Source organism: Pseudophryne corroboree, chromosome 3 (assembly GCF_028390025.1).
Source record: "Pseudophryne corroboree isolate aPseCor3 chromosome 3, aPseCor3.hap2, whole genome shotgun sequence".
NCBI classification, from domain to species: Eukaryota; Metazoa; Chordata; class Amphibia; order Anura; family Myobatrachidae; genus Pseudophryne; species Pseudophryne corroboree.
This window is the reverse complement of record NC_086446.1, coordinates 309,719,387-309,731,804: the sequence shown is the minus strand read 5'-3', so window position 1 is coordinate 309,731,804 and position 12,418 is coordinate 309,719,387. Positions and strand designations below refer to the sequence as shown.

The 12,418-nt window shown below is 42.2% G+C and overlaps 1 protein-coding gene across 3 annotated transcripts in view; it reads left to right on the top strand.

Annotated features, from left to right (window-relative positions):
- Positions 1-12,418, top strand: part of ZNF385C (zinc finger protein 385C) — a 563,435-nt gene that overhangs the window by 215,035 nt on the left and 335,982 nt on the right. The window contains exon 1 of one of the 3 annotated variants that reach the window (XM_063959414.1): positions 9,132-9,212. The exons of the other annotated variants lie outside the window; for them this stretch is intronic. The gene's annotated coding sequence lies outside the window, so the exon portion shown is untranslated. Of the gene's footprint in view, positions 1-9,131; positions 9,213-12,418 lie in introns of those variants that run through there. 3 annotated transcript variants of the gene reach the window in all.

The window sequence follows — 12,418 nt, the reverse complement described above, 5'->3', positions numbered from 1 at the left end:
AATAATCCATAATAAAAATTCTAGAAGTAAAAGTAATACACACAGAATTAAATCTGGTCTTATTCCTATTAAAATAACAGCGGTCAAGTTAGTATTAATCAAGTATTTATTCCTTGCTTTAAAAGAAAAAAAAATCCTACAAGAATTTTATTAGTTTAATTGGTTTTTGAGCTTTGGGCTTTGGTTCAGCTATTTGCATAGATTAAAAGCTAGCTCATTGTGCTCTGGAGAGGAAAAAGGGAATAAGTCAAGTGTCCATTATTTATTACAGCGACAGGTGAAATGCAATAAGAGAAATTATATGGTTTAATAACATTAATCAAAGATCACATAATTGGTGTAATATGAGAAGACTGGTATCCTGCTGAAAATAGGGCATCCGCATCCATGCTTGGAGAGCGAGAAAGTACCAACCATTCAGCTCCTTAATGTCACTTTACAGACACTGCTTGAAAAATGACAGTAGCTGATTGGTTGCTACTTTTCCTTTCTCCAAGCGTTCATGTATGTGCCCCAATGTCATAATAATGACCCATGGACAGAGCTTAGGTTCACTATAGGTAAAATGGCAGCCTGTCTTCTCTGGTGGTCTCCCTTAATTCTTGCTCATAACACATTTATTAACTTAATCCACTGTACTACCTTCCTCATGTGCTTGTAGCTATGATATAAAGTTCTACCGATTGAGAGTTTCTGGACACGTATATTGTATAGACATACCTCTCTCTCTCTCTCTCTCTCTCTCATATACAACTGGGAATTTTCTTACCTATGTAAAGTAATAGCGTAGACTGGTAGGCATATTTGTGATACCCCAAAGAAAAGGGTGATCCGGCACTGGTCTATAAAATTTAGACAATACAATTGCAAACCAAAAATGGACAAATGCAAAATTGGGTTAATTCCCAAATATGAGTCCTAATTGGTGGTACGCCCAGAGTCAGATAAGCATACGTTATACAAGAAGGAGAAAAAGAAGACTCTTGTTTGGGCGCACTCTTATTCTACGTGGAAAATTCCATGATATATTAGGAAAAAATGAGATAAAACATTATTATATTATTAATCATTTAAAAACAGAAACAAAATTACCCAACAGACAATTCAAAGTACCTGAAGAAGGAAAGAATATATGAGTGGTGACACCACTAGGCAGATGACATGAGAATCCACTGACGGTGAATTTTCCCACTTGTTACATAACTCTGCAGGGAGAGGATAGCGAGCCAAGGCCCATTTAGACAGAAGGAATTTCTTCCCTGGATTAAACCAGGGCTCCTGCCTGATGTCCACCAAAATGTCAGAATGAGGTAATAGATTTTTAACCAACTTCTGCCGTTCAATTTGCAATGGAGAATCCTCATCATAAACACCTGATTCAGTGTCTGCCAGGACAGTATGCTCCTTCTCCTCTTCAGATGAAACATCTGTGAGATTAGTGGATTGTGAGGAGGAAGCAGCCCGCTTAGATGACCCAGAGACATGAGAGTAACCTGGAGTAGATTTTTGCCTGACCAAGGAATGAGTTAATTGATGTGACTGGTTAGACAAATTTTCTGCCCAGGACAGATTAACCATAGGAACAATTTGTGGCTGTAATGGCACAGGTGGTCCCATAGGAGGCATAAGGCGTTCCACCAGTGTACCCAGAGGTTTGTGAATGCAGCCTAGGGTAGCTCCTGATTGGTTATAGGAGCTGCGGACTGACTGGGAGATGTATGACACATAGTATCAGACCATCATACACAGCTTCCCCCTCTGGTAAATCTTTGGCGCATGCTCTGCATGATGCAGGAGCGTCCACAGACTTACTGCCCTTCTTGTTAGACATTGTACACAAATGCAACAGAGCGATTTATTACGATAAAGCCAGACAGAGTACAATACCTACGATTAAAACCATTAGTATGTGACTGTAGAAACAGTACACAACACCAGCGATTAAATCCGGTATTATGTGACTGAGTACACAGTAGAATACACGTAATGGGTAAATACTGTGACGCTATATATATATATATGTGATCCTGATACACCTAGTCCCTTAGAGTACAGAATATAGTGATAGATATATCTGGGAAACACTGAAAGTGAAACCACGCAGCAGATACAGGCACACACAGTCACAAGCAATGCAGATAATTACTGTATGACAATAAAACTGTACTGGACTAGTATATATACAGATAGATAGATAGATAGATAGATATATCTAACACAGCACGGTCCTAGACTGGAGGTATATATCAGAATACTCGTACAATACATACTGTAATAGGTACACTTTTTCTAGACATGTAGAATATTCAAGTGTTTGTATACAGGCGGCTTTACAAGCGAGACCTTGCCCTGCAGTCCCAGAGACTAGCCGCAACTATGCTTATAAGATGGTGCCCAACGTGTCAGGGAGTGAGGGAGAATGTGAGGCAGCTAAAGGGTGGGAAAATCTGCAGTAGATGTTGCCCTGGGCAGGGGAGAGGCTACAGGTCAAGCACCAGCTCCCCTATGCTGGACTTCCACCCCAAGTACTAACGAGCCTTATTAAATGGGGCGTTAATACACCCAACCTATGTTCTATTGCCCTGGTGATCTAGTGGGGTCCCTGCTCGTTGACGGTGTCCACGCCAGCACCTCAACCTGTCTCCCTAGGTTTTGGACAGAACGCAATTTAATGGCGGGTCCCGCCTGGGGGACCCTCTTACCTCCTCTCCGTAGCAGCCACGCGAACCAGGAGAGCAGCTGCGACCATGTGCCTAAAGCTGGAGGGGTCTCCGCCACAAGTTCCCGGGAACAGGCCGTGGGAGTATGCAACGCCGCTTGGGAGGTGATGGAGCTGCAGCGCTGAAGTGTCACCATGACATACAGCGCTGACAGGCCAGTTTTGAATACATTTTCTGTAAGAAAAAGCTTTTTCAGGGCTGCCCAGTGCTTCCCATCTGTTAAGTGACCTGCTGCTGCAGACACCAACTGAAACTGAGCTCACTGCGCCTGGAGGCGAGGATATAGAGGAGGCCCCAATGCATCCTGGGACAGCATAAAGCTTTAGCATGTTGGTGCCTCTGGATCAAGATCCACTCTACCCCGCTGTTACCCTGTGGAAACCAATGTAACCTGCTGCAGACCATTAAATAAGAGGAAACCGCATGTGCACAGGAAATCTAGGTTATATTTTATTTGGGCATTTAGGCAGACAATAAAGACTATGTTAAAGTACTTGAGGTGTTTTCCTCATGCCATCTCAATTTACCATAAAGTTAAATGTTAATGAAGTTAGAAAACTCAATCTTTGCAGTCTCCACCCCTGCAGCCGCCTAATTGAAAATGATCTAATTTATAGACATTCAACAGGAACTAAAGATTTATGTTTATTATATTTGTAGTGGAGAACAAATTGTTGTTTCTAGCTGACTTTGGGTGTTAGAACAGCTTTGTTAACTTAGAAAAGTTTCTTGCAGGCTGTTGTCTTACAGTATTTATGTAAAGTATGCCCTGTTTCTTAAGTCTGGATATGAAGATTAAATAGATCACTCTTATATATAGCAAAAGACACATTGTCTCGCCTCCTATATTTTATCAAAAAAGTAACATTATAATGGCAATATGTTGCTGTCATATACCCAGTACAGTATTGAGGTGTTGTATATTTTATCTATATGAGAATGTCAACATTGTTCGTAATGTCATCTTGGCATGTCAACATTGACCATGTTGACATTCATCATGACGACACGGCTGAAATGGTGGTCTAGTGGTGATTTACCTGGTACATCAGGTCTGGTGGGTCCAGAGGTGACATCTGGATTACTTCTGGTGGATCCTGCAGTGCTGTTGGCAATTAGTATTGCTAACCTTAACCCTTCCTCTAGTGCCTAGCACAAACCCTCCGGCCCCTTTCGAATGTTGACATAATAACTCAACATTGTGTTGTAAACATTAAAAATGTCAGCATGGTAAATGTCAACTTTATGACTGTATCCCCAGTATTCGCTACTCCTTATAGCTTTTGGGGGCATATTTATTAAAGCAAATTTGCAGGATATCCCCTGAAAACGGCTACCTGCAAATATTAAGCAACACTAACTAGCATGTTCTCAACTCTGAAATAGCCACATAGTTTCTATAAGTGTGACGGATAGTGGAGTATAAGGACGTATCAATCGATATTACTGGTACAAGCGGGTTGGTTTGGTCTGTTTAATGATTGCTACTTTAAAACATTGGGCAGACTTGCATGGAGCTCGATTACATATACCCCTAGGTCTCATTGTGCTAGGCTTCTTTTTGACTCCTAATTGTGACAGGTGGATTAGAATCCTGACTGATATTTATTGGATGGTTCAGGGTTATTAAATATTATATTGCTCTTTTAACTATGAAGACGGAAATGTATATTTACTAATAATACAATTTCTACTAAAATGCTTCCAGGATGGATCATGAAGAAAGGGTATAGGGACTGAATTATTTTTGAAAAGTCGCTGTTTGGGATCGGTTTAATTTATATGTCATTCTAGTTTAAACTTCTAATTGCATACAATATCATAATGCATAGATGAAAGTGTAATGGCTTTGGAAATGCACAATCTCAGCTCTTCACTTTGTTTTAATTGCAAACCCAAATGTACAAATATGCTGTTTGAATGAGATATACATCACATGGGGACCTATTTATGATCTACATTATGTACAGAAACTGAAGTCTAATCTAATTTATTAAGTAGTATCTCATTCATTATTTACAGCTTATTAGGCAAGCTTACAGTGAATAAATACTTTATAAATAAGATCACAGCTATAAATACTCTGGCCAGCTTGTAAATAGTCCCGAAGCAGGACATGAAGCACTCAGGAGGCAGAGCTTAAACTTCAACACCCTCACAGCTGGAGCTTTCTTCAGTCGTTTGTCATTACATAAATCTTGGGCACTTTTAAGGAAATGTACATATCAAAAGTAACTGCTTTGTTATACGCGTAATGATATACCATGTACTTAGGGTGCTTTCCAGGAGCTTATTCTAATATTATTTTACAAATCATCTGATCGCTATGTCTACCCACCACCAATATGCCCTGCAAGCTGCCTGGAATTACTGAATGGCAGAAGTAAAGGGTAGTGTCCCTTTGTTCTACAGACAGTGGATAATATTTTGGAGCCTGCTGGTTTTCATATGACAAATCTAAAATAAGAATTGCCCTCCAGTTTAATTCTAATATAAGTAATCTGCAAAGAGAAAAATGTAATCTGAACTGGTTGGATAATTGGATTATGCAGGTAATTATTATCAATGCATATTTCAACAGTGGCACTACTATAGGAATAAACTTTTAGCACTTTCTTTTCCCAGCCCTATGAAGTTAAATACATTGGGGCTGATACAGAATTGAATATATGCTTGTTTTTGGAGCGTCAGCGTATTATACAGTACAAGAATTTGCCTGCACATGCTGGGAAATGGGTGCATGTAATAAGTTCAAGGTATACACAGTCCTTTTCATTTCCTTGCAGCAGGGCATTCTCACATAAACAACATTCAATGGGCACGATTCAATTAGAAGACAGTTGAATAGCACTGGGTATAAGCTCCCGGGGATATTCAATACAGCGCCCTGTGACACCCGATGACAGGATTTCTTCTTGCACCCCCTGTGGGGTGCGAGCAGAACTTTGACAAAAGTGCCAGCGTGATGCTGATTTCTGCCCTTAGCGTGACGGAAACAGCTTTGCGACGGGCACTTTAGTCTGAGAGTGCCAGTTCTCCCGACAAAGCACCCTGTTTAGTCTGGGAGAAAAGGCAATCTCCGACTTACCACTGCGCTGTATTGAATAGCCCGGGAGCTTATTCACGGCGCTGTTCTACTGTCTTCGAATTGAATTGTGGCCAATGATGGCATATTCATCTGCAGGCTATGAAGAGTTAGATGATAGTGGTAATATGCGGCTTGGAGGCATATCTTTTGAACCTAGCATAACGTAGGTGTAAGAGCGCTCTAATGATGACAAGTAACAAACCGTGTGCACAGACAGAAACAGTCATTTTGCGAGATGCATACAACACTGCATACTGGTGAATATACGCATTTGTCTGTGCATGCTTCTTTGAAGTAAATTACACCCAATTTACTTTCAGATCTGCACAAGGCTCACTGTGGCGCTTATGAATACAGTTGCAGGTTTCTACTTTCATTGTTAGGACTGTAATACACAAATGAGTTTTGTTAAGGTATCTTTTGTTTATGTTACTTTCAATTGGTAATCAACCATTAGAGAACGTGGAGGCTAGGTAGAGTCATAGGAGGCTTCATTGTCTACAGCCTATTTCAACTGGGTGATAAGCAATACTTATCACTCTCCCTCATAGCATAAGCATCATTCATGTAACCAAGGTTATTATACAGTGGATCAGGAAAGTATTCACAGCGCTTCACTTTTTCCACATTTTGTTATGTTACAGCCTTAGTCCAAACTGGAATAAATTCATTTTTTCCCTAAAAATTCTACACACAATACCCCATAATGACAACGTGAAAAAAGTGTTTTTTAAGATTTTTGCAAATTTATTAAAAATAAAAAATCTAAGAAATCACATATACTTAAGTATTTACAGCCTTTGCTCAATACTTTGTTGATGCACCTTTGGCAGCAATTACAGCCTCAAGTCTTTTTGAATATGATGCCACAAGCTTGGCACACCTAGCTTTTGCCAGTTTCGCCCATTCCTCTTTGCAGCACCTCTCAAGCTCTATGAGGTTGGATGGGAAGTGTTGGTGCACAGACATTTTCAGATCTCTCCAGAGATGTTCAATCGGATTCAAGTCTAGCCTCTGGCTGGGCCCCTCAAGGACATTCACAGAGTTGTCCTGATGCCACTCCTTTAATATCTTGGCTGTGTGCTTAGGGTCATTGTCCTGCTAAAAGATGAACCGTCGCCCCAGTCTGAGGTCAAGAGTGCTCTGGAGCAGGTTTTCATCCAGGATGTCTCTGTACATTGCTGCATTCTTCTTTCCCTCTATCCTGACTAGTCTCCGAGTACCTGACACTGAAAAACATCCTCACAGCATGATGCTGCCACCACCATGCTTCACTGTAGGGATGGTATTGGCCTGGTGATGAGCAGTGCTTGGTTTCCTCCAAACATGATGCCTGGCATTCACACCAAAGAGTTCAATATTTTTCTCATCAGACTAGAGAATTTTGTTTCTCATGGTCTGAGAGTCCTTCAGGGGCATTTTGGCAAACTCCAGGCGGGCTGCCATGTGCTTTTTTTTTTTTACTAGGGAGTGGCTTCCGTCTGGCCACTCTACCATACAGGCCTGATTGGTGGATTGCTGCAGAGATGTTTTTTTCATTCTGGAAGGTTCTCCTCTTTCCACAGAGGAATGATGTAGCTCTGACAGAGTGACCATTGGGTTCTTGGTCACCTCCCTGACTAGGGCCCTTCTCCCCCGATCGCTCAGTTTAGACGGTCGGCCAGCTCTAAGAAGAGTCCTGGTGGTTCCAAACTTCTTCCATTTACGGATGATGGAGGCCACTATGCTCATTGGGACCTTCAAAGCAGCAGATATTCTTCTGTACCCTTCCACAGACTTGTGCCTCAAGACAATCCTGTCTCGGAGGTCTACAGACAATTCCTTTGACTTCATGCTTGGTTTGTACTCAGACATGCACTGTCAATTGTGAGACCTTACATAGACAGGTGTGTGCCTTTCCAACTCATGTCCAATCAACTGATTTTACCACAAGTGGACTCCAATTAAGCTGTAGGAACATCTCAAGGATGATCAGTGGAAACAGGATGCACCGCATGGCAAAGGTGTGAATACTTTGCAAAGCTTTATGGCAAAGGTGTGAACAGGGTTGTAGCCACGACTTTGTGGGCCCCATAGCAACATTTTGAAGGGGCCCCCATCCCAATGCTTTTAGAGAGACACATCTGTGCAGCAGCAGTTAATTATATGCCCTATAATAGTGCACTAGTTCATTTTCTGAACCATAGTAGAGCCTTATTTAATGTTATGCCCCATAGTAGTGCCCTAGTTTCTTTTATGAATCGCAGTAGTGCTTAAGTTCACCCTATGTCATGTTTCAGATCTGCCAGTACACATTATGCCGCACAGTACCAATCATTTCACATTATGATATATAGTGTTCCCTGTTCATATTGTGCCTTATTACAGTGCCCCGGTTCATATTATATAACATTAAAATACCATCCAGTTCATTTTATACCACACTACCATGAGCAGGTCCAGGGGCATTTCTAGATATATTGCAGGCCCCAAGGAAGAAGTTTGTACCACCCAATGGCAAAAAATGTATATAACACATGTAACTTTGACAGGGAAGGTGGGCCCCTCTCAGCTCTGGGCCCCATAGCAGCTGCACTGCCTGCACCTATGGTAGCTACTACGCCCTTGGGTGTGAATACTTATGTACATATGATTTCTTAGTTTTTTATTTTAATAAATTAGCAAAAATCACAAAAAAATTTCATGTTGTCATTATGGGGTATTGTGTGTACAATTTTGAGGTGAAAAATGAATTTATTCCATTTTGAAATAAGGCTTTAACATAACAAAAAGTGAAGTGCTGTGAATACTTTCCGTATGCACTGTATTGTTATAGAATCTATTGTCTGGAGTGGATACTTGTTATTTTATTTTACGATATAAGATTTGCAGTAAAAGAGAAAATATGGAACTAGTGAGCAGATAATGAATTACTGTACTAGTTTCACAACAGTGGGGTAAAAGGTCATAAATTATGCCTCGAGTAGGTAGTTTGTAGGCTAGGTGTATTCATGGGTGCATGCACTCATACCATCAGCATACAAGGGGTTAAGTGCTATGTTTGCACTGTAGTAGTTTAAAAACCCTAATCCCCTTTGCTGCCTGATGTCTCTTACCCAGTGGCATGACTTGGCAGACACCTACACTATAAACAGTGCCAATTGGCACCCGTCACTCGTCTGCCTTAATAGTCGCACCTACGGCCGTCCTCTGACACAGTACGTCGTCAGAAGACATGATAATAAAATATTGGTGAGGCATTAGAACAGCTGATTTATTTCCTCCACCTAACAGGACTTGTATGATAGCAGTGCTGAGTGCTGCATGCCTCAGATTCCTCCATCACAGCTCTCCTCTGTCACAGAGTAGCTGAGAGCAAGGGGGAGCTCGGGAGCAAGTAACGGGCAAGGGACCGGAGTGTAAAGGTAGGAACCTTAGAGTTTACTTCCACTGTGCAGATGCGGATATATATGTATATTTTATATCTGCCTTTTCTTGATTTTATTCATAGTGCTTTAATTTTTTTCATAAACAGACCAGGCAAAAAATTTTATCTCATACATTTATTTGTGGTCAATGTATGACTAAAGGTTTAATTGCTCTTTAAAACTTATTGACACACTGTCACCAAAGAAAGAGCAACATTGACAAATACTGACAGAAAAAGGTACAGATGTAAGGCTGAAAGCAAGACTTGCCAAACCTTGTAATCATCTTTTCCTGACAGCTGCGTATTTAGTAAATACTATTATAATCGAGTGGTTCCAAACTTTCTTGAATCACGGCACCCTAGAGTAACAGAATTTATTTCAAGACACCTCCTAGGCCAAAAATTTCTTATTGATAAATTTGGAAAGACTTTAAATTAAGTACGTTGTGCCTACCTGTCATCCTTAGGTTCACTTATCTGGTGATGGACAGGGTTATGCTTCTAAAGATTTATGATTGACAGCCACCAGCACAGGTTTTACCTATCACTTTGACCATAAATAATTTGATTTGGTCCTGGACCATACACTCATGGCATCCCTGCAAGTGCTCTGTGGCACCCCAGGGTGTCTAAGCACACAGTATGGGAACCACTACTATAACCCATAGGTTTTTGCTTTCATTTTGTGAAATTTACATTGATATAATCAGATTAATATGGGTTACAGCACATTTGTGCACGTTGCTCAACTTTATTAAATAATTCCCTGTAGGTATGTAATGCAAAATAATGTAAGAAAAATGTAATTGGAGCTTTAGAAACAGCGATCTGGCTAATAGGGAACAATGGATATATAAAATTGTTGGTGTAGTATATGCTTAGAATAACTTAATAATGTTTTTAGCATGCTATATTTTACTGATAAGTTTCTATTTTCTGTTGGAGAAAAAATGTGACCTTGGCTAGTGTTGCTGTTGGCAGAAAGGGGGTCTTGAATGATATACAGTATCAGCTGTTTCATGCTGCTGCTGCAGTCTGTATTTGCTTTTTTAAACTCTCACCTAAGCAGGAATCTCTTGTATGAGACACACCACGGTCTAGGAGATGCTCACCCACTGACAGCACCTGCAACCAATGATTCTCAAATTAGAATGTGAACAGTGCACAGTGACAAATTGTGGGTGAGGCTATCTAGTCACCCTTAGTAACAACTATCCACCACTCCGTTGTTCCAGGGTTATAATGCCTGGAAAGAGAATTTGATGCCGGAAACACTATCTTCCATACTTTAGTGGTCCAGGGCTAGTACTTCCTTCTGAGTGTTGATCATGGTACTCCTGTTTGTGGACGTGCCAATGGAGTCATAAATCCAATGATTAGAGTTATGATATCATCATCATCATCTACCTCCCTGTTATTTGTGTGACGCCATTCCCATATAGAGTAGACTTCCGTGTCGTCCCGTCCCTAGTGCCCTTGAGTAGAATTCCGTGTCGTCCCGTCCCTAGTGCCCTTGAATAGAATTCCGTGTCGTCCCATCCTTAGTGCCCTATGAGTGGGAGCAAATCAGTGCAATGGACAAAAATAAAACTAACAAAGTTAAATTCCTCACGGGGATCCAGGCCTTGTACTCGAATCCTTCCGCCAGAGTATCTGTAAATGGGGTGCAGTCGGACCCTCTGGACATATCCAACGGTACTAGACAGGGATGCCCACTCTCACCTCTGATTTTTGCCTTAGTAATTGAGCCATTAGCAGCTCGCATACGAGCCTCGCCCGACATTGGTGGGTTGGAGGTGGGGGGCTTTGACTACAAGATCTCTCTGTTCGCAGATGATGTCCTCCTATCGCTTTCCTCACCGCACACCTCTCTGCCGAATCTTTTTGACCTCCTATCTGATTATGGCCATGTTTCGGGTTACAAAGTCAACTGGTCCAAAACGGAAGCTCTTCCCTTCCACATCCCCCCTCCTCGACTGTCCCACATGCAGAACGACTTCAGATTCTCCTGGTGCGCTTCTAAGATTCGTTACTTGGGGATCTTTATTACGCGCCAATACGGAGACTTATATAAAGAAAACTTCACGCCATTGCTTAGAAACCTTAAAGCCGACCTCCAGAAATGGAAATCACTGATTATCTCCTGGCTGGGTCGTATCATAGTTCTGAAAATGAACATTGTCCCCCGCCTACTTTATTTGTTCCAGACGCTGCCAGTAAAAGTCCCGGACTATGTACTGGCTCAGGTCCACTCCTGGTTGCTCCGCTTTGTGTGGAGAGGTAAGGTCCCTAGGATAGGCTTCTCTACTCTGCGCAAACCGGTGCAGGATGGAGGTAGAGGCTTTCCGGATATCCGTCTCTACTACTTGGCCACCCATCTCAGCCAGGCGGTGACCTGGTTTGCTCCTCCGCAGTCTGTACGCTGGCTCCAATTGGAGACAGCGCTTAGCCGCATTCCATCGTTGTCGTCCCTACTTATATCCCCTCCTAGAACTAGATCTCCTCATCTACTAATGCACCCTGTGCTGGATTTCACTTGCCAGATCTGGGACTATTGCGCGCGTCATTTTCACCTGTTGTCATCTCCCTCGGCACTCACTCCCTTATGGGACAACCCTTCATTCGCTCCGGGACAATCTCTGACCCGCTCGCGTCCATGGTTGGAACGGAATATCCGCTTTGTCATGGACGTGCTCACCGAGGGTTCATGTGCGCCTTTACCGGATATCATGACGAAATTTGACTTCCCGGAGGCGAACCCTTTCACCTATTTCCAGATTAGACATTTTGTCACCTCTTTAACGAGCTCGTCCCCGTTCCAACCTCTCACCACTCTGGAGTCCTACTGCTATCATAAACCGCTCGCACGCGGAATCATTTCCCTACTGTATTCCCTTCTCCAGACAGGGGACCAGACGACGACCCCGGCTTTCATACTCCAGTGGGAACGGGACCTCGGTCCGGTGCCTGATGACTATGTTTGGTCGGACATCTTCGCTGCAGTCGCGAAGTCCTCTATCTCAACCCTAGTAAAGGAAAACGCATACAAAATCCTATACAGGTGGTATTTTGTCCCCTCTAGACTCCACAAAATGTTTCCCTCCTCATCACCCATGTGCTGGAGAGGATGCGGCGGCCACGGCTCTTTCCTCCACATTTGGTGGACGTGCCCTAAAATTATACTATATTGGGACGCAGTTG